Below are 22,615 nucleotides of genomic sequence, written 5' to 3' on the forward strand. Positions count from 1 at the left end.
AGGAGCAACCTGTCATATGACTCATAGGAAAGATTTTTTTTGAAGATTTCATTGACAATGTTGATGGAGCAGTATACTTTGCAGATCAGTCAAAAATCAAGCCATCAGGGCTTGGCACAATCAGGCTTAAACTGCCTGGTCTTCCAGACTTTCTTCTGGACCATGTTCTATATCTCCCACAGCTCAAGAGAAACTTGCTGTCCCTGGTCCACATTCGCCAGCAAGGTCACTCCATTCATATGTTTGATGGCAAGCTTGAGGTAAGAAAGGCATCTGACCACTCACTTGTCATGAGGGGTATAGAAGAAGAAAGACTTCTTAAACTGCAAGGAACTTCTGCTCATGCACAACATTTCTCATATATTTGTCATCATGAAGAAGGTACACTTCCATCAAGTTTATTATGGCATGCTAGATTTGGACATTTAAACTATGACAGTCTCCGCTTATTAAAGAAAAATGGTGTTGCTGGTTTGCCTACAATTCCTAGAAAACATAAGCAATGTGATGCTTGCATTCTAGGAAAGCATAGCAAACAGTGTTTTCATGATTCACATTCAAGAGCACATAGGAAGCTTGAACTCATTCATTCAGATTTATGTGGTCCAATGCCTGTTCCTTCTGCAAATGGAAATAAATATATCATGACATTTATTGATGATTACACCAGAATGTGTTGGGTTTATTTATTGAAGAACAAATCTGATGCTTTTCAAACATTCAAGAATTTTCATAAATGGATTGAAAATGATGCACAATCTCATATTGGGTCTATTCACACTGATAATGGAAAAGAATATACATCAAATGAATTTGAACACTATCTTCGCCAACATGGGATTAAACCTCAAACAACTGTGCCTTATAATCCTCAACAGAATGGTGTAGCTGAAAGAATGAACAGAACAATCTTGAATATGGTACGATCCATGCTTTTCTTCAAAAATGTAAAGATAATGTTTTGGGCTGATGCTGTTCTATGTGCTGCATATATAAAGAATAGATGTCCATCTAGTGCTATAAGAAACAAGACTCCTTATGAATTGTGGTATGGACATGTTCCTTCGGTAAAACATCTCAGGATTTTTGGTTCCACCGGCTGTTATGCTTTAATACCAAAGGTACATAGAAACAAACTTGGTGCTAGAAGTCGTAAGTGTATCTTCCTGGGGTACTCAAACACCTCTAAAGCATACCGTCTCTATGATGAAGTAAATAAAAAGTTTGTTGTATCTAGAGATGTCATTTTTCTTGAATCATCCAAATCTGACAGTGTTGTTGAGCGGCAACTTGATCGCTTGGATAGATTCACAAAAACGAAATCATTTCAAGAGTTTGATAATCAGATCCCACATCTTGAAGGGGGGATTCCTATACTAGATCAACATGTGGAATCTTCTTCTGAAGAACAATCTCCCGTGCATGAAACTCCAACACTGGATGATCCTTTAAGTGATGTAATTGATAGAATTGGGAGACTCAATCTTGATTCAGTCCCAACTCAATCAACAGAGCAGCCTGGACCATCTCAGAAAGGTCCCCCAAAGTGGCTGACAAAGACACTTGAAAGTGTTCATCCTGATGAAATTGGAAAAACAAGAACCAGAAATACAAACCGACAAGATGGAGGTGATGTAGATAACTCTAATTCACCTGTTGATATGGATGTTACTTATGATTGTGAATTGAACTTGTCTACAGATTTTGAACCAACTTCCTTCAAAGAAGCTGCTTCTCATGATGAATGGAAAGAAGCGATGTAGAAGGAGTATGATGCCCTCATAAAGAATGGCACTTGGAAGCTGGTTGATCCTCCATTTGGAACCAAACCAATTGGCTGCAAGTGGGTCTACAAGAACAAGTACAAAGCTGATGGCTCACTTGACAAGCACAAAGATAGGCTTGTGGCAAAAGGTTTTGCACAGAAGGAAGGGGTCGATTATGAGGAAACTTTTGCCCCCACAGCAAAATGGGCCACCATCCGGACACTCTTTGCACTAGCTGCTCAGAACGGTTGGAAAGTCCATCAAATGGATGTAAAAACTGCATTCTTGAATGGAGATCTAAAAGAGAATGTTTTTATGTCCCAGCCTGAAGGATTTGCTGTGAAAGGACATGAACACAAAGTATGCAAACTTGTGAAGTCCTTGTATGGCCTCAAACAAGCACCACGAGCCTGGTTTGAAAAACTAACTGAGCATCTTCTGAAACTCAACTTCAAACATTTTGATCTTGATGATGCAACTTTATTTGTCAAGAAAGTTGGCAAAACAGTTGTATATCTTGTGGTATATGTAGATGATCTTTTAATGACAGGGAACAATGAAAGCTATATTGCATCCATAAAGAAAGAATTAGGAAAAAGTTTTGAAATGACTGATTTGGGCTATGTTCATTACTATCTTGGCATTGAAGTAACCCAACATCCAAAATCCATATTTCTTTCTCAAAAGAAATACATTGGAGATTTGTTAAACAGATTTGGCATGACAGAGTGCAATCCTCTTTCTACTCCAATGGAACAAAACTTGAAGCTCACATCTATTGAAGGAAAGGAATTTGAGGATGCAACAAAGTATAGACAGCTTGTAGGAAGTCTCATCTACCTCACTACTACCAGACCAGACATTTCATTTGCTGTTGGAATCCTCTCCAGGTTTATGCAAAAGCCTTGTGAGGGACATTGGTCTGCTGCAAAAAGAGTTCTAAGGTACTTGAAGGGAACTCAAGACCTTGGAATCAAGTATACACAGGTGGACGACTTCAACTTGATTGGATACTCTGATTCCGACTTCGATGGAGACAAGGAAATTGGGGTATCTACTTCAGGATATGCTATGAGTCTTGGATCAGGAGCTGTCTCCTGGAGATCACGCAAACAATCAATACCAGCAGATTCCACAACAGAAGCAAAATACGTGGCAGCAGCTGAAGCAACGAAAGAAATTGTGTGGCTCAGGAAAATTCTTGAAGATTTGCAGGTAAAACAAATACAATCAACTCCACTCATGATTGATAACACCTCTGCAATAAAGTTGGCCAAGAACCCAAAGTTCCATGATCGTACTAAGCACATCAATACTAAATATCATCTGATCCGACATCATGTTGAGGCCAAAACAATCCATCTCCGTCATTGTTCCACAAACGAGCAAATTGCAGACATCTTCACCAAAGCGCTTGGAAGAGAAAAGCTTGAAAGATTCAGAACGATGCTTGGACTCACCAACATCCCTTCAGATTAAGGGGGGAATGTTGACACCTAATCCTCAACGGATGGGTGAACTGGAATGTGAACAGTCATCAAGAAGATGAACTGTTCTGTCTCCTTTTTGTATATAAACAATAGTTCTCTAATGAAATATCATATCAGTTTTTCTTCTGCTTATTCTGGAGTTACCCTGGCCTGACAAATTCTGAAACATCTACTAGTAATTCTGCACAATCTATTGATAATGAAGAAAATGAGAGGAAAAGACATGAGCTTTTTCATATTAGAGTTATTTCCAAGCATCAAAAGATTGATACTTTATTTGATAGTTGTTCACAAGTAAACTTGATTTCTGATGCAATTGTAAAGAAGTTGGGACTACTAACCACACCTCACAAGAAGCCATATCCATTAGGTTGGGTATGTGATAAAGCAAAGCTACAAGTGACTAGACAATGTAAACTTAGGTTTGCTTTTGGGTCAACATTTGTAGATGCGATTGAGTTAGACATAGTTCCCTTGGATATATGTGGTATTGTTAGGAAGTCCTTACTTGTATGATAGAAAAACCATTTTCTATAGAGCTCAAAATAAGTATCAACTCACAAAAGATGGAATAGAATATACTGTAAGAGTTCATTAGCTAAAAAATAATTATACTCTCATAAACTCAGGGCAGATGAAAAGAATTGTAAATTCATGCAAGCAATTTTTACTAATGGTTGTAAAGGAAAAAAACTTGATAAAACCAATGTATTTGAAGGCTATGATGCTAAGCAGCAAGTTGATTTAGAAAAAATTGTTTTAGAATATGATATCCTATTTCAAGAACCTAAAGGTTTGCCACCCAAAAGGGAAATTGTACATGATATTCATTTGCAGCAAGATACTCCATTGCCTAACATCGAAATGTACAGGTTATCCACTTTAGAGAACGCAGAGATCAAGAAGCAAGTACAGGAGCTGCTCGAGAAAGGGTTCATAAGGCCAAGCACATCACCATGCAGATCTCCAATCGTGTTGGTGAGAAAGAAAGATGGTTCGTGGAGGATGTGCATTGACTACAGAGCACTGAATAAAATAATGATCAAGAATCGCTATCCTCTTCCTCGCATGATCTATTAGATCAGATGAAATAAGCTGTTTACTTTTCCAAGTTGGACTTTCGTAGTGGCTACCATCAGGTCAGAGTAGCAGAACAAGATACATGGAAGACTGCTTTCAAAACAAAGCAAGGGTTGTATGAATGGCTAGTTATGCCTTTTGGCTTAACTAATGTTCCTACGAATTTCATGAGAGTAATGAATGATGTACTCAGGCATTTTATTGATGATTTTGTAATTGTATATTTATATGACATTCTTGCATTCAGTAAAACATGGGAAGAACATTTGAAGCATGTAAAACAGACTCTAGATGTTTTGAAAAAAGAAAATCTCTATGTTAAATTATCAAAATGTGAATTTGGTAAAACATCTTTGAATTATTTGGGTCATATTGTAGGGGGTGGTGAATTGAAGATAGATCCCTCTAAGGTCGAAGTCATTGTGAACTAGCCTAAACCCAAATCTGCTACAGAAGTTAGAAGCTTCCTAGGAGCAGCACAATATTGGAGAAAGTTTATTGCTAATTTTTCCTTAATTGCAGCTCCCTTACATGCTTTGACAGGATTGAACAAGGTGTTTCAGTGGGGAGGCAAACAACAGAAAGCCTTCGACACCTTGAAAGAAAAGATTAGTACAACACCAGTACTAGCATTGCCAAATCTTCAAAGACCATTTGAGATTGAAACAGATGCCAGTGACTATGCCATGGGAGCAGTGTTGATGCAACTGGTAAACCCACATGTTACCATTCTGAGACATTTAATTCTACAATAGTTAATTATCCCACATATGATAAAGAATTTTATGCATTAGTGCAGAATGTGAAAAAGTGGAAACATTACCTATTGGGCAAAGAAACAGTTATACATACTGATCATCAACCACTTCAATATTTACACTCACAAACTAAGTTGCAGCAATCACGACACTATAGGTGGATGGGTTTTCTACAACAGTTTCATATAGTCATTAGATATAAGAAAGGCATACACAATAAAGCTGCAGATATGTTGTCTAGACCAATCATAAATGCATCTACTATACTTAAGCATAATTTAGTATTGCATGAAAGCTACATTGAAAAATATGCTCAAGATGTAGATTTTAAAGATGTATATTTAACTTTAAGTCATTGCAAACAAGTAGAAGAATTGGATTATCAAGTTAAGGACCAACTCTTGTATCATTTGGGAAAGTTATGCATTCCTCAAACTGAAAGAGTGAATATAATCCGGGAAGCACACACTTCTCTAATATCAGGTCATTTTGGTGTAAGTAAGACAGTTGCACAGCTACAAAGATTCTGTTATTGGCCAAAAATGCATGAAACAATGTCTAGATATGTTAAAGGGTGTACCATGTGTGCTAGGAGCAGGCCCAACGATAGAAAACTAGGCTTGTACACTCCACTTCCAGTTCCTTCTCATCCTTGGGAAAGTGTTTCCATGGACTTTGTTGGGGGACTGCCAAAATCTAGAAAAGGTCATGACTATTTATATGTTATTGTGGACAGGTTAAGCAAAATGTGTATTTTAATACCTTGTAACAAACAGATTACAGTTGAACAAACAACAAAGTTGTTCTTTCAGCATGTCTGGGTACATTTTGGGTTACCCACTTCCATAGTATCTAATCGAGATTCCCAATTTGTTGGGAAGTTTTGGTCAATTCTGTGGGAGTTGATGGACACCAGACTGAAGAAGAGCAAAACCTTTCATCCACAAACAGATGGCCAAACAGAGGTGGTCAACAGGACAGTGATCCAGTTGCTCAGGTGTTATTGCAGTAAGCATCCCAAGCTTTGGGATGAACATTTGTGTTATGTGCAACATGCTTACAACCTTGCTGAACATTCTTCTACACAGAGATGTCCTTTTGAGACTTGTTTTGATTTCATACCAAGGTCTCCCTTGGATTTTGTCTTTGAAAAAGACATAGCAATTGATGGAAGTAGTGATTTGGACAAAGCAACTAGGTTCATTGAACAGATCCAAGAAATTCACCAAGCAGTGCAGGAACAACTGGAAAAGAGCCAAGCCAAGTACAAGGCAAGGCATGATAAGCATCGAAATGAGCATAGCTTCCAACTTGGTGATCAAGTCTAGCTGTACATCAGCAAAGACAGAATGCAAGGTGAAGGAAAGAAGCTGAAGCCAATAAGGTATGGGCCTTTCAAGATACTTGACAAAATTGGTGAGAATTCTTTTCGCCTTGATTTGCCAGCTTACATGCACATCTATTCAGTAGTTAATGCAGAGAACTTGAGATTGTTCAAACCTTCTTTGATTGAAGATCCCGAAGAGAAAAGTCAGTTGCCCTCTATTGATGATCTGTTGCCTGAATATCTCAATGAGTTGCAGAAAGATACAGTTTTGGATAGGAAGGTGAGAACTACGCGTAGTGGGGATGTTGAGTACCTGAGAATTGGACTCAAAGGTTCAAAACTAAGCAATGCAAAATGGATAGAGATTGGACAAGTGAGGAAGCTGTATCCTCACTTGATTGATACTTAAAAACCGACTTTTGGTGGTCCAAAAGCCTTTTCAGTGGGAAGGAGTGATCCAACTGGATCCTAGAATACTCTCTAAGTCTTCAAAATCATTCAAAATATCAAAACAATTGCATGGGAAGAACCCTTAGAAACATCGGAAAACACTATTGGGAGGCGAAAAAAACAAGAAACCAGTGAAAACAGAGCTATTGGCGGCTTGAATAGTAAATGCACAATAGCCGTCAGATCTGGCCCATCAATGGTCCAGATCTGATTGGCAAATCGCAATCGGCAAAGGCTATCAGATGTTATCGGCAGAGACCCTGTGGAACTTGCGATGGCGATCGGCGGAGTCACCGAGGACCGTCGATCAAGCGCGCAGATGGACGGCTCATGTTGCATCGCAAAATCACAATTGTAAAACACAATGGAGTGGGGCTTACACACACACACACACACACACACACACACACACATGCGATGCGATTAGTCGGACCTGATGGATATATAAACACTATTTTATAAGATTTGAGATCTGTCAATTGGCATTTTTAATGTATTTCCGTGTATTTCGTTTATTAAATGAAATACAAAGGGAAGCGTCGATGCGATGAAACCCCGAACCGAAGGGGTTTAGGAATGAAAATGTATCATATTTCAAATCACCCAAGGCCATTTTCACGGGATTTTTCATTATTTTACTGTATTTTTAAATGCAAAGGAAATCCACGAAACAAGTGGGATTTCGGGGGGAACAAAGCGGTAAGTGGTTTGGGCCAGGCTCCGCCTGATCCCATACAATGGCTGCCATGTGTTTCGGCTGAGGAGAGATAAAACCACCCTCATCGGGTGGTTAACTCCCGTACGAAAGAGCCACCCAAAATGGATCTCAACCGTTGGATCAAGACCTCTCAGATCAACGGTGGAGATGTGATATCACTACAAAGGCAGACCCGATAGGAGAATAGGACGCATTTATGAATATTTGAAGTCCGGATAAACTGTGTTTGGCGGTTTTTTTCTCATGTTTGAACACATTTCTCTGTGTATACAGAGAATGACCGTTTCAAGGATTTCAAAGGCCCGATGCACTCATCTTTTGCGGAACAAGTGGCCACCTCCCCTTAATGCGTTATGCAATGATTGTTTAACTCTAAAAGAGGGATTCGAGCGGACAGAGGCCAGGAGACAGAAAGCCGAGAAGCGGAAATGAATAGGCAAAGCAGATTGGCTTTAAAGCCATAGAAAACAGAAGACAAAGGAAGGCAGTGCTGAGACAGAGCAAAGACAGAGACAGGATTGAGGGGTTCAAGCAAAACTCTTACTGTTGTATCTATTGTGTGTTGAGACTCAAATTGAGCTTATACTTTGTAAAACTTTGTTTTGAAGACATAATAGAGAGGCCACCACTGAAGGTTGGACTAGGAGACATAGCCCCAGAGTTTTGGGTGAACTCCATATTAAACTTGATGTGTTTATGTGTGTTGTCTATTATGTTTCTATAACTACTTCATTGTTTACGCATTTCACAATCTTATCAATCCATTGCACAAAGTAAGATAGGCATATCCATGCACATGAGTTTGTATAAGGGCTTCTTCTTGGGTGATATTCTTTCAAATGAGAAAGCCTTTCCTCAATAGAAAAAGGTTTCTCCTTTTGATGATTATGATTTGTTGCTTCCTCAGATGATATTCTTCTAGGGAAAGGAAATAATCCTTGCTTTTATAACCTTGAAGATGACGACAATGCTTTTTCTCTTCAATATGCTTTTCCTTCTTTTGTAGATCAAGATTGCTTCTAGGGTTTTAACTTTCTCCAATATGATGTGATCTTCATTTTGAAATCATTCGAGCTATATTGTTTTGTAGACATCTTGATGAGGGTCTTGGTGGCCTTTTGATGATGACTTTGGAGACACAAGTTCTTGCTGTTGTAGATTGTCTCCTTGATTGCATAGACAAAGACCCTTGCTCATGTAGAGTGCTGTTGTAGATTTCTAGGGTTTGATCAAGATCAAGATTTGTTTCTTTAATGTAGATCTTGATGTCCTTCAACTTGCTTTGATGCCCTTCTAGAAACTTGCTTTGATACCATGTTGAAGAATCAAGGGCATGGAGTTAATGAGATTATTCTTAGCATGATAACTATTTGTGAGGTATTTAACATTTATTTTATTAGCATATTATTTAATGTTAGTGTGCCTTCTTTAATTCATCAAATAGCTACCATAAAAAAGAGAGAAGAACACAAAATGTTTGCTTTTTGCCAGAGCCAAAACCTGTCCCTCTTGGAGAGGAAAAGCCGCACTAAATTATTCTTACATAGATTCTAATTAATGAACACCAAGACCATGCCCCTTGACTTCCTGAGCCACTCCAAGACCAAGACAACAATACTGTCCTTCATTTAAGATCATCGTTATTGCTGCTACTTCAATGAGGTCATCATTACTATTGTTTCACCAAGGTTGTAGCACTGTTGTACATTCATATAGATCTTTCATCATAACATATAGTAGTACTGCAGATCCATCGAGATTATGATCTTCCATCAAGATCGTGAGTATGCCTAGACAGAGATATCCTCATCACAAGTATACCGAGACTTATGACTGTGATTTTTTCCTTCTGCGTTGAGGTCTTCATCATTTTAGATATGTTGCTCCTGAGACAGAGTATATACCGAGATACAGTGAGATCATCATGATACTCTCCATCGAAACTGAGTGTTCCTGTAGGATCTGCGAGATCATCATAATTGTGCCGAGATTGATGGGATCATCGAGATACATTATAACTGCGTTTGATTATGACTGCATTTAGGATGTCAAGAGTATGTCACACAGCTACCCCGAGACTATGACTGAGATGTCACGTGATCCTTCTTTATTACACGTATGCTGAGATTGTATCTCCTCATCACAGGTGTGCCGAGAGTATATTACAGTGACTTCAATTCACTGAGATTATTACCATCGAGAAGAAGACATAACATCCACCGAGACAGAGCATACACCGAGACATGTTACAGTCAGATCACATCGAGATCCTATACTTCGCTGTGCCCATCGAGAGTTTCAGAGGAGTTCTATCTTTTCTACGTTACTGTGGTGACCCTTAGCTGCATATATATATAGTGGTCATATCTCCATAATAGGCCGACTTGACCCATTGAAGAGGTGTGTCGTTTATGCAAGTCGACTTGTCTGCTTTCACTTTGTTTTGCTGGCCGACTTCATCAAGAGTGATCGTGCTTGTCATTGGAGGGCTTTTAGACTCTAGTATACATTAGGTTGACTTATATTCATTACATTCATGCTCAAGAAGAGCTCTTTAACATGAATTTGAATCTCCTAGACCTATGTAATGAGCAAGAAACTCATTATAAAAATAATATTTCTTTTTCTTGATAAATACAAACATCAAAATTACATTTGTAAATACCAAACCTAGATACACTTTATTCAACACTTAATTCTGTGCTCAATATTTGAATTTCTGTGATCCTCACCAAAATTTTTGATGGGAATAATGAGGAGTACGAACCTATATTAATACTAGTTTTGAATCATAGTGAAAGGACATGTCGCTTGGAGGTAAGGCCGACTTGCATGAGTCGGCTCATGTCAGCTTGCATTAAAAAATATTATTTTTTCATTTAAAAATTCATTTTCTCTTCAACGGTAGGGAGTTTGGGGGCGTGTAATAGCTCGTTGGAAAGAGGAAAAAAATACTCTACACTCCTATGCCAATAGCATCTTTAAATAGGTTCATTTTACCTCCAATAAAATTATTTTTGTGAGGTTGTCATTATTATTTTATTTATGGCAGCCATTAGGATTTTAGTTTTAGGCATTAAATGTTTAGGTCTCCTTATTTATAGAATCAGGCCATCAAGATGTTTAGGATTAGGGCTTCATTCATGTATGTGAAGGTCTTCTTCATAGGCTTAGGGTTACATACACATAGGCCTCCATTCATGTATCTTAAGGGCATCATAAGTATTATGACTTGCATCAATGTGTTAGGGCTAAGGCATCTTCTAGAGTATTATAGGCATTTAGATCATGCATTACCAATATGGGGCATAAATGTACTTAGTGTTTTGTCATGTAGTTAGTGAAACATCATGAAAGGGTTTAAGGCATGTATCAAAATAATATTTGCCATCTCCAACAATGCCATATGAACATCAATGACAACCTTGACCAACAGTCTCCCCCTTTGTCATTGATGGCATTATTCTCGCCCTTCAAAATTCTCTCCCCATTTGATATCAATGGCAAATGGGGTGCCCAAGATGCTTCTTGATATGATGCTCCCATCGTATTTTCTTCATCAATTCTAGTTCTCCATGATAGATATGTTGCTCCCCATGTCAAGGTGCTCTTCCTTCTAACAATGTGGTCTATGATAGATATGTTTGCATTTATTCAAATGATGAACCAACTCCCCGTGCCTACATAAACTCCTCTAGCCCAAGAAATATTGCTTGCCTTGTGATCAAATGGAAGACATCTTCAACAATGGTCCATCAGATGAGTAAAGGATTATGTTCTTCAATGGATTTTCTCCCAAGAGATGATCTATCAAAATATGATTGTTGTCCATGTGTGACTCATCAAGGGCTCTAGATAGCTTTTGCAAGAGTAGTAAAAAATCACAATCTCCCCCTAACAATATGCATGGCCTCCTTTTTGGCAGAGTCTCATCATCAAATACTTGGAATATCATATCTTCCAAAGATGTCTTCATCAAATCAACAACATGTGTTGTTGGCTTGAGTGTTCAAGAGACTTTCTGATCCAATTTTCTTCCTTCTCCATACTTGTGTAACTTTATTTTTTGGCTTGGTAGTCATGGTTTTATCTTGTTTAGGGACCCAAGTCAAGTTACAATCATGAGCCATATGTCCAATGTTATGAAATTTGAAGCACTCCATCTTGTTCATGAAGGAGGAATCATGACTTCTTCTTGCATAGTTGGTTCTAGGGCGCTAATGTGGACCATTATATTTGTCCTTGTAGTATGCCCTACAATATTTTTCCATGTGCCTAAAATTTGTACAAGAATAACAATAACCAAAAAATATACTTTGTTATGTGGAGTATGGATATTTCCTTGATGTACTTCTAAATTCATTTTGTCTTGGGATCCTTTGAACAAATTTATTGCCTCTTGCATTATTGACACCATCTGCATATCTTCTTGGAGTAGGGTTTCTTCCAATGCCATCTTGACTCTTCTCCTTGCCTTTGATGTTTGAAGCATTAGGGTTTGCATTAGTTTTGTTTGGAGGTTCACCTACATAACCAAGGCCTGATTTATCAGGAGGAGATCTTTGATGACTTAAGATGTCATCTAGGGTTTGAGAGATATTAAGACTCTTGTTCATAGGATCAAATTCTTTCTTTAAGAGATCAATTTCTTCTTTCATGATCTTGCATTCTTCATTCTTGTTTACTAGATGGTTCTACATTTCTTCCTTCATCTTGGTTGCTTCACATGATTGGAACTTAAGTGAGGTGATTTCTAATTTTAATTTGGTGATGTCTTCATCCTTTTCTTCTAGTTGGCATGTCATGGCATCAACTTGTCCTTGTGCTTGTTTCTTTGCTTCCTCCAATTGATTTGTCATGGATGATTTCTTCATGATGTGTTTTCTTATTTTGATGACAATCCTCCTTTAGCTTGGTGATCTCCTTATCTCTTTCTTGTACCTGAAGCTTAAATAGGCCAACTTCCTTCCTTGTCTTGTCAAGGTTATGGTCACCATCTTGTAATTGCTTCTTACGCTTTTCATTTTCTTTTTTCAAACTTCTTATCTCTTCTAGGGAAGCTACACATTTTGCCATGAGATCTTCTTCGAAGTCATCTTTATTTTCTTCATCTTCTAGGTCTTCCTTGGCCTTGATGTATTCATTCTTGTTTTCAGCTTCCTTAATGGGTCCTAGATTTCTTTCTTTCTTTCCATCATCTTCTTGGCTAGCAGTCATGGTCCCCACTCCTTTTGAGTGAAGATATTTAAGTTTGTCCCACATACCTTTTTTCGATGAACATTTCTAAATTTTGGACTTTATAGAATCTTGTAACCCATTTAAGATTGCCTTTATTGCTCTTACATTATAGTCCTTGGATTCTCCTTCCATCATGCTTTTAGTAATTAGTGATTCCCAGACTTTAACATCTTGAACCATTAAGAAATTCCACATTCTCACCTTCCATATATCAAAGTTTCCATTGAACAACATAACTCTCCCAATTTGTTTGTCTTCAAATTTCACGGTTGAAGAAGAGACATCTTTAGAAGGACTGGAGACTTTCTTCCTTGGATTTTCCATTTGTGTTCTAAGGATCTACCTTCAAGCTGTTAAGATTTGAGTGAAGGTACTGGATCTGATACTAATTGTTGGAAATACTGAGAGGGGGTGAATCAATATTTCTTTTTAATTGTTATTTTTACAAGTTAGATCACTTATAATTAGAACACAAAATGAACAATAAGAATGAATATTTTTATTAACTTATTCTTTACAATAAATCGAATACAATATAGTGTAGGGATCCAACCCTAGATGAAGACACCAATCTTCATTCTCCGAGGCTCTAACCTGTATTTTTCCAAGCACCAACTTGGACTTCCCAAGGCTCCAACATTGTCACTTTGAGGCACCAACCTCTAGGGCTCCAACCCTATCTCTGGTACAGGCTCCAACCTGGTCCCTTGAGGACTCCTATCCTCTAGGGCTCCAACCCTATCTTCCAAGGCACCAACCTTGTCTCTATGAGGCTCCAACCTCTAGGGCTCCAACCCTCAACTTCAATTCGTCAAGATAAGTTTGATGATTCTTTATGGCTCCCAATATCTTCTGCAACGAGCCCTGACAATATCTTCAACACTGCCTTCTCCAAATCACTTCATCAATGACAACCTTATCTTCTTAGAAGGTATCACCACTGCTCTTCATGTCACCCAAACAAAAACTCCAAGGTTACTCCATGAGGGCTTCAACAAAGCATCATGTCTCCAAGGGTGTCTCCAAGACTTCAATCAATGCTTGGTGATGTCTCAAGGTGTCTTCAATCAATTGCTCAAGTTCTGCACAAGGTCTTCCAAACAAATTCAAGTACAAGGACTACTGCAAACTCTTCTTCAAGGCTTCATCAATATATCTCCAAGGCTATCCTCAAAGGTGCTACTAAAAGGTCTTCTTGATTGTCCCAAAATATGCTTCAATAGGTCTGTAAGATGCAACCTTCAAGAGTGAAAAACACCTTCCAAAACAAGGCAACCTTCTACAAGACTATTTACACACCTATCTAAAAGGGTCACTGTCTTGTAGTCTGCACTTCTCAAAAGAACTGAAGTTTTATAGGCAGCTGTCCAATATTACAAATGCTTGAATGTTCAAGGCTCCAAATTCCACTGTCCAAGAGATTCTATTTCTTCACTGCTTGCTTTAATTGCTTCACTGTCCAATGCTTGCTCCAATTACTTCTCTATCCAACACTTTGCTCCAAACAATGCCTAATCCAGGCTTAAGACTAAGCCTCTTCAAATGACTATAACAAATAGGTACAGGTCTCCATAGGTCAAAGAATAGGTGAATTTTTTTTGGATAGTCCATTGTTCATAAATCCTTAACCGAGATCCCACAGGCAACCTTTAACTGCTTGTCAACATCCTTAAGCAATCCTTCAATGCTGGAGAAGATCACAGTTCCAAGCTTGGTGTTCTATAGGTATCTTACTTGCTACAAAGGAAAATGGTCCAAAGTTCTTCAATGGGACTACAATCTGTAACAAAGATCTGAGTTCTGTCCTACAACAAATGAGCACAATCCAAAGATGCAAATACAAGTGTATACTTTAGATTTCAAGATGACAGTCCTTGTTTGAGCTGTCCACTAGCCTGAGGTAACCTAATCACAAATAGTTAGCCCAAAACATGATGCCAAAGTCCTTCTCAATCTCCTTAATTTTATGCTCAATCTCTTTGAGACCAAATCATGAGTTTCCCTTAAAGAACATTTTAAAGCCTTGAAGTTAATTTTTCTGTTGGCTAAGACAAGGTCATCATGGCTGAACCATCTGGTTCACTTAGTTCCTCTTCCTCTCCTCCATCTGAAAGATTGTTTGAGGAGTCGTTTCCTGAGTTACCAGAGTCACTCGAGGAACAAGGTGTTGAACTCGGAATTGTTCTGAGCATTCAACCTTTGTCATCTCGTCCTCCGCCTAATTTCGATACTGGGTCATCCGCTGATCTTAGCGCGGAATCTCTGGACAATCCTGTTCAAACTCCAGAGAACTTGCCAATCACCGACGGTCAGCTTGGACTGGTTATCTACCCTCCAAACCCTCTGTTTGACCCTGTTGTGATATCACCGTAGTGTCCTTACAGTCCATATGACCAGCCGGGTGTTCCTTTGGAACTATCCCCTCGTACTCGTTCGACCATTCGTCGTCGTTTGTTTCTAGACATGGAACCCGAAGGTGATGCTCCAGTCACCTCTCCGGATGAGTCCGAAGTTTCTACTCCACACACTGTTGAGGGGGAAGAGTTGCCTTTTCCTCCCGAGGGTTTCCCCTATTCAGAGGGTATTCCCACCAGTTTTCCACCCAACTATGTGTCTTTGGCATAGTTGGTTTCAGGTACACCTAGTGCCTCATCACTTTACCATAACCCTGTTTGGGTGTCAAGCGCCATGCCTACTTTAGGTCTGTTCATTACAAACACGACTTCCCAACAGGCTATTACCTCAGTCCCGGTGCAACCCACCATTCTGAATACCCTTGTATTGTCAATCCAGTTACCTGTCAGGCACAACCGGCAGTTTCAAAGAATGTCTCTGTTAGTTCCTTTGTCCCTCTAGTCAGTGGCCAGGCTGTGCCACCGCTTGGGGGGAAAAACCTAAATGTTTCTATGGTGTCAGGTGCCACTAATGTGAGTGGATCACAAGCTCACATGCTTGGTATAAACCAGCCTTCTTTTGGTATTATTCATAACCCTGCTGATCCCACTGGATCGAGCAATGTTCAGTATCAGCAGTCATATGGGGCTTAGGTCCAATACCAAAATCCTTATGTTCCATATGGTTCTCAAGGAATGGTTAATGAACCTGACACCCTCCAATATGGGCAGTACATCCAGCCTGGCTATGGCAAGATTTAGTTTGAAAATTTCCCGGGCACTGTTCAAGTACACTTGCAACAGCAAGGACAGCCTCTACAAAATAAGGGTAGCCTTTATTACCGCAAGGGAAACCTTTGTTGTAGCAAGGGCTCTCCGCGCAACCGAAAGGGCACATGATCCCGCAATAAGGTCAACTCCAACAACCGCAAGGTCAAACCTTTCAACAATTGTAGCAAACCGCATAGCAGCAGATGCAATATGCTCCGCACACCTCTCAATCCATGTCCTCACAGGGCCAACCTCTGCAGCCCCAGGGTTAAATTTTGCAACCGCAAGGTCAACCCTTGCAACAACAAAACCAACCTGGGCAGCAGCAACCCTTGTATACATATCAATAGGGTCAACCCTTGTAGGGGCAGGGTCAAGAACAAGTCCTGCAGTAGCAGACTCATAATCCTCATGTTCTAAGTCAACAGGTTCAGAATCCTTTCGGCCAAGGGCATCAGGTACAGAATCCCTATGTCTAAAGGCAACAAGTGTATCAACCTTATGCCCAAGGGTGTTGGAAATATTGAGGGGGGGGGGGGTGAATCAGTATTTCTTACTATTTTTTTTTTTTAATTGTTCTAGTGATTGCCAACAACCTATATAGATATGTATATGTATACACAGAACACAGAAATCAACAGCTGAATTTAATGCTTTTATTAAAACTCAAGACAGTGCAAAGAAATAAATACAATATAAGTATAAATCTGATTATGAATAGTTGCCAAGCTCCAACTTGGACTTCAGTGAGGCTACAACCTCCAAAGCACCAACTCTGTTTTGCAATGGTTCTGCACTTAGGAGCACCTACCCCAATGAATTCAGTCCTGTTCAGTTCTGAGGCTCCAACCTCTTGGGCTCCAACCCAACCTTGGTATAAACAGGTATGCTGCTGCACTCTATTCAGCTGAGGTTGTCTCACTCCTGCTCTCCTTCCTTTGCTGCCTCTACAGCCTCCGCTGCTTTTTTCTGCATCTTTTGCCTCTGCTGCTTCTACTATCTCACCCTCGGGTTCTTCACCAACATAACTGCACCAACAATTCTCTGTTTCTACTGTTTTATACATTCCCATGCCTTTGTCCATTCGTTTTCGCTTACACCGTCTCTTAGGCTTCCTCCTCAGTCGCTGTCGTTTCCTCTGACTCGCTTGATTTTAATGTTAATCAAAAGAAAATGATAGCTGACAAATATAAATTACAGAGGAAGTAAAATACTGTTTGGAAAGCCAGAGAAGTTGTCACTTCTTCCAAAGACCGAGTTCAGTCCATTAACTAGTAGAGTTCAGTATCAACTTAAAATCCCTAGCTCGCAGTAGAAAGCCTAAAAGTCATAATAGAAACGGTTCTGGGGTTGTCCTCTGCAGCGGTAAAACCCCAATCAATCTTATAAAACCTCAGTGGTCCAGAAAGCACCTAGATGTCAAAACCCTCGGTTGGAATGGCTGAGGAAGTGCGCTAAGCCTTTCGGCACCCATGCTGAGCCAAAGAGTGACCTGTTAAATGAACCCTGAACAATAATCAGCTTCTGAGTGGATATGGTGCCAAAGCGGACGCGTTTACTCTGGATTTCCAAGTTGAAGAGGTCGTCGGAACCCGCTATGAGCTTACTGTCGACAGAGGAGTTTGCAGAGAAAAACCCTACCATTGCAAACCCCGAAACGTGCACGATTATCCCAGCCATTCGATCATCCGCCACAAGATCTGACGGCGTTCGCAGCTCCCGCCCCGCGAACTTGCGCACGCGATAGCCCGCGGGGAAAGCTGTTTCGCGCCCATCGCACTGGCCACATGTCACCGTTTCACTGGATCGCGCAACCATATATGGATACCGCCCATCTCCGATAGGCGGTGCGATAATCCCGCTTACCACCTGTTTGTATGTCTCCTGCGCATTAACCTCCATGCCACTTTCCTGCGCGATAGCCGTTGGATTTGCCACGTGGAGATCTAACGACTCTCGACCACCCGTTTCTGCTATTGCCTGATTATTTGTACGTCTCCCGCGCATTAACCTCGATGCCACTTTCCTGCGCGATAGCCGTTGGATTTTCCACGTGGAGATCTAACGACTCTCGACCACCCGTTTTCGCTGCTGCCCGATGGTTGTCGGATCTGCATGGCTGCGATCCGATGGCCCTCGTTTCTCCAACTTATTTCCTCCCGATGGCTCTATGTGCTCCTCTTCTTCGGCTTTGTCTACTCCTCTCGTCTCTATCTGCTCCTCGATTATTGCCATATTGACATCAATGACAATCTGTGTCCAACAATCTCCCCCTTTGTTATTGTTGGCAATATTCTTCTGTTTTCTCCCCCTTTGACATCAATGGCAAAAGGATGCATATGGACTCCCCCTGTCAAACTGCTCCCCCTGTCCTGCTACATCTTTATGAATGAACTTGAGTGATGATAAAGAAATAACCCCCATCTTTTGACGCAGATGTTCGAATGCTTCTTGAGGAAGAGGTTTTGTGAAAATATAAGCTATCTGCTCCTTAGTACTGATATATTCTTGGACGATGTTTTGTTCAGCTACTTGTTCACAGAGGAAATGATACTTGATTGGTATGTGTTTCGTTCTTGAGTGCATCACAGGATTTTTGCTGAGACTTATAGCACTTGTGTTGTCACAATAGACGGAAATTGGTTGATCTGTACATATGTCGAGATCTTTTAGAGCTTCCTTCATCCATAGTATCTGAGAACAACAGTCTGCTGCATCAATATACTCATCTTCGGCTGTGGATAATGATATGGCTGATTGTTTTTTGCTGAGCCAGGATACCAAACAGTCTCCTAGGAAGAATGCATTTCCACTAGTGCTTTTCCGATCATCTATACTTCCAGCCCAATCGGCATCGTTGTATGCAGTTACAGTCAGTGTTGAGTCCTTTGGGTACCAAAGACCGAAATCAGAAGTTCCCTTTAGATATCTGAGAATTTTTTTTACATCTAATAAATGGGATTGTTTGGGAGCAGATTGAAATCTTCCCACCATTCCTACTGCTTGCATTATGTCTGGTCGTGTAGCTGTTAAGTATAGAAGGGCTCCAATCATTGACCTGTAATGAGTTGCATCTACTAGAGGGGAGTCATCATCTTTGCTCAGTTTGCAGTTTATGGTCATAGGTGTGCTCATGGGTGCACAATCCTCCATTCCATATTTTTTGAGCATGTCTTTTAGATATTTGGTTTGAGATATACATAATCCTGCTCTAGTTTGAGATATTTGAAGTCCAAGGAAGTGGGACAGCTCTCCTATCATTGAAATCTCAAACTCTTTTGACATGTTTTGAGAAAATTCATGGCTCATTTCATCATTATTACTAGCAAAAATCAGATCATCGACATAAACAAGAGCAACTAGTAACTTACCTTGATCTGTCTTTATGTATAGATTGCTTCCAACCACTCCCTTTTTGAAGCCTTATTGTTGTAGATAGTGATCCAGTCTTGCGTACCAAGCTCTAGGAGCTTGTTTCAACCCATATAAAGCCTTTTTCAACTTACAAACTAAGTCCTTTCCTGCTGTTAGATCAAAACCTTCTGGCTGCTCCATGTAGACTTCCTCCTTGAGTTCCCCATTTAGAAATGCTGATTTCACGTCCATTTGATAGATTTTGAATCCTTTTGAGCAAGAAAATGCCAAGAACATCCTGATAGCTTCCATATGGGCCACTGGTGCAAATGTCTCTTCAAAGTCAATTCCTTCAATTTGTGAATAGCCTTTGCAGACAAGTCTTGCCTTGTTTTTGATAACCTGTCCTTCCTCATTCATTTTATTTTTGAACACCCATTTGGTTCCTATTATGTTTTTGTCCATTGGATGAGGTACTAGCTCCCATGTCTTGTTCTTCTCAATTTGGGTCATTTCTTCTTCCATGGCTTTTACCCAATGAGGATCCTTACTTGCTTCTGGAAATGTTTCTGGTTTTATCATAGATAGGAGGGCAATGACTTTTCTCTTGGGTGTAATTGTTATCCTTCTTCGGGTCTGCACACCTTCATCTTTATCGCCAATGATCTGCTCTTCTAGATGGTGTCTTTGGACATACTTCGTCTTAGAAGGGGTATTAGGTGGTTCTCTTTCCTCTTCTTCTTCTCCTTCTTCCTCATCTATTTCTTCTTCTTTAGGTTCTTCTTCTTCAATGAGAGAGTCATCTTCATGTTCTTCAATTTCCTTTACTGGAAGATCTTCATCAACCTTTACATCAATGCTTTCCACTATTTTCTTCAGTCGATAATTGTAGCACTTGTAAGCCTTGCTCCGTGTAGAGTATCCAAGAAATATCCCTTCATCAACCCGAGAATCAAACTTTCCTGGTGAACCATCATTTATTTTTATGAAGCACTTGATTCCAAAGATCTTGAAGTACTTCACCGAAGTAGGTCTTGCTTTCCATAGCTCATAAGAAGTTTTATCACAATTTGGTCTTAATTGAGTTCGATTCAGTGTGTAGACAGCTGTCCCTACTGCTTCTCTCCAGAATCTAGGCTGTAAGTTTGCTGCTGATAGCATAGTTCTTGCCATTTCTTGGACTGTTCGGTTTCTTCTTTCAGCTACCCCATTTTGTTGAGGTGTTTTGGCAGCCGAGAATTCCCTTTTAATTCCATGAATATTACAGAATTCACTAAACTCGTTTGATGTGAATTCTCCTCCTTTGTCTGTTCTGAGGCACTTAATTTTTGAATCTTTTTCATTTTCTACAAGGGATTTTAGATTCTTGAAACACTCAAAAGTTTCAGATTTATACTTTATGAAATATATCCACATCATTCTAGTATAATCATCAACAAATAACACAAAGTACCTTTCTCCTTGGAGTGCTTGATTTCTAGTTGGCCCACATACATCAGCATGGATGATCTCTAAGGGCTTCGATGTAGAGTGTTCCTTTGTCTTGTGGCTGATTCTGGTCTGCTTTCCATGTTGACATGGACCACATACTGCTTGATTTGGTTTGAACAGCCTTGGGATGTCTTGTACAGCTTTGATCTTGCTGATATTGATCAGATTTTCGAAGCTTGTATGTCCAAGTCGCTTGTGCCACAAACAACTCTCATCTGTCTGACTCAGGTAGCATTTATTTTCTTGAATGTTGTTTAGAATGTAAATGTTGTCCGGTGTCCTCACCCCTTTTGCCACAAGTTTCTTTGAGGCAGAGTTCCTTATTTCACAGTCTTTGGTGTTGAAAACAACCTTATGTCCTTGATCACAGATTTGGCTGACACTCAAGAGGTTGTGTTTGAGTCCATCAACCAGTAGAGCATCTTGAGATTTTCCTTTTCCATTGATCAGAGTAACTGTTCCTTTTCCTGCAATTCTGCCAGATCCGCTTCCAAAGGACACATTCCCTTCCTTTTTGCTCAGTGAGACAAACTTCCTTTTGTCTCCTGTCATGTGTCTGGAGCACCCACTATCTATAAACCACTGGTTTCCATTATTTTGAGCATATAGAACTAGGCCGCATTTGTCCATGCTAGAGTTCTTGCTACTCGTCTTTCTTCCTTTGAGTGGGAAGTCTTGTTCATAGTGTCCATTATTGTAGCAGAAAGAGCAAATCAGATCAAATTTGGTCAAGGGATCAAATGAATTAAAGGTTTTGATTTGTCCCTACCTTTTGGGGGCATATGAGTTGATTATTCTATCCTTTAGCTTTGTATTTTCACTTTTGCAAGCCATACAATGTCTGGCTTGATGACCGAAGTTTTTACAGTGAAAGCAGTGTCCAAGAAAGATGGTTTTGTACTTGTTGAAGCAACCACGGTTTGAGTCGATTTCCTTCCTGGGAATTACTCCTCCCTCGTTCTTTGGATTTGCAATGGGCCCTTGGTGGAGTACAGGTTTGTATTTGCTGTAGTGTCCATGATTCGACTCCACATTCTTCTTTGGAGTAATTCTCTCTTCATTCTTGGGATCTGGGGTGCACTTTTCATCTTTTGGATTGCAGAAAAGTGCATCGGCATAGCTTTTCACATTATTATTAGTGCTTGAGGATTCTCCTTTGAAACCTATTCCAAACTTGTCATGTTGAGGGTTTTGATTTTTCAGAATAGTCTCAAGTATTTGAGAGCTTTTACAGCCCTTTTTAATTTGTTCCAACTCCTTTCTCAGAGACATTATTTCGGTCTTGCGTTCTTCACAAGTTTCTTTCTTTTCTTTAAGCTTTGCTTCCAAGAGATCTTCTCTCCTTCTTATTTCCTCGTTTTCCACTTTGAGAGAAATGATTTTGTTCCATAGTTTCTCATTTTCTTCAATGGCACTTATTAACAGTTCATCTACATTTCCTTCCAGCCCTGAGTCATCATCATCTGCGAGTGCCATGAATAATGCTTCTTGGCTTTCATCATGATCGCTTTCCTCATCTGATTTCCTTTTGATGACCATAAACTCATCCTCATCAGACTCATCTTGCTTGGAGAAGAAGTTTTTCTTATTGAACCCTTTCTTTTTATGTGCCATTCTTTTAGAATTTCCTTCATCATCACTGTCATGTTTATGAGGACATTTTGCTGCATAATGACCTATTTTACCACATTTAAAACAGATAAGAGGATACTTGCCTTTAAGCTTAGATCCTTTCTTCAGCTTTCGTACAAATTGAGCCAATTCGGATTCCACATCTGA

General features: G+C 39.8%; 1 pseudogene; it reads right to left on the reverse strand.

Moving 5' to 3' along the window:
• The window catches only part of LOC149256971 (nucleolar complex-associated protein 2-like), a 49,599-nt pseudogene extending 36,793 nt beyond the window's left edge, over nt 1–12,806 (reverse strand).
• Between the last annotated feature and the right edge of the window lie 9,809 nt (nt 12,807–22,615).

This window comes from Pinus tabuliformis, chromosome 6 (assembly GCF_031772625.1).
Source record: "Pinus tabuliformis cultivar Carrire ecotype Pingquan chromosome 6, CPIR1, whole genome shotgun sequence".
NCBI lineage: Eukaryota > Viridiplantae > Streptophyta > Pinopsida > Pinales > Pinaceae > Pinus > Pinus tabuliformis.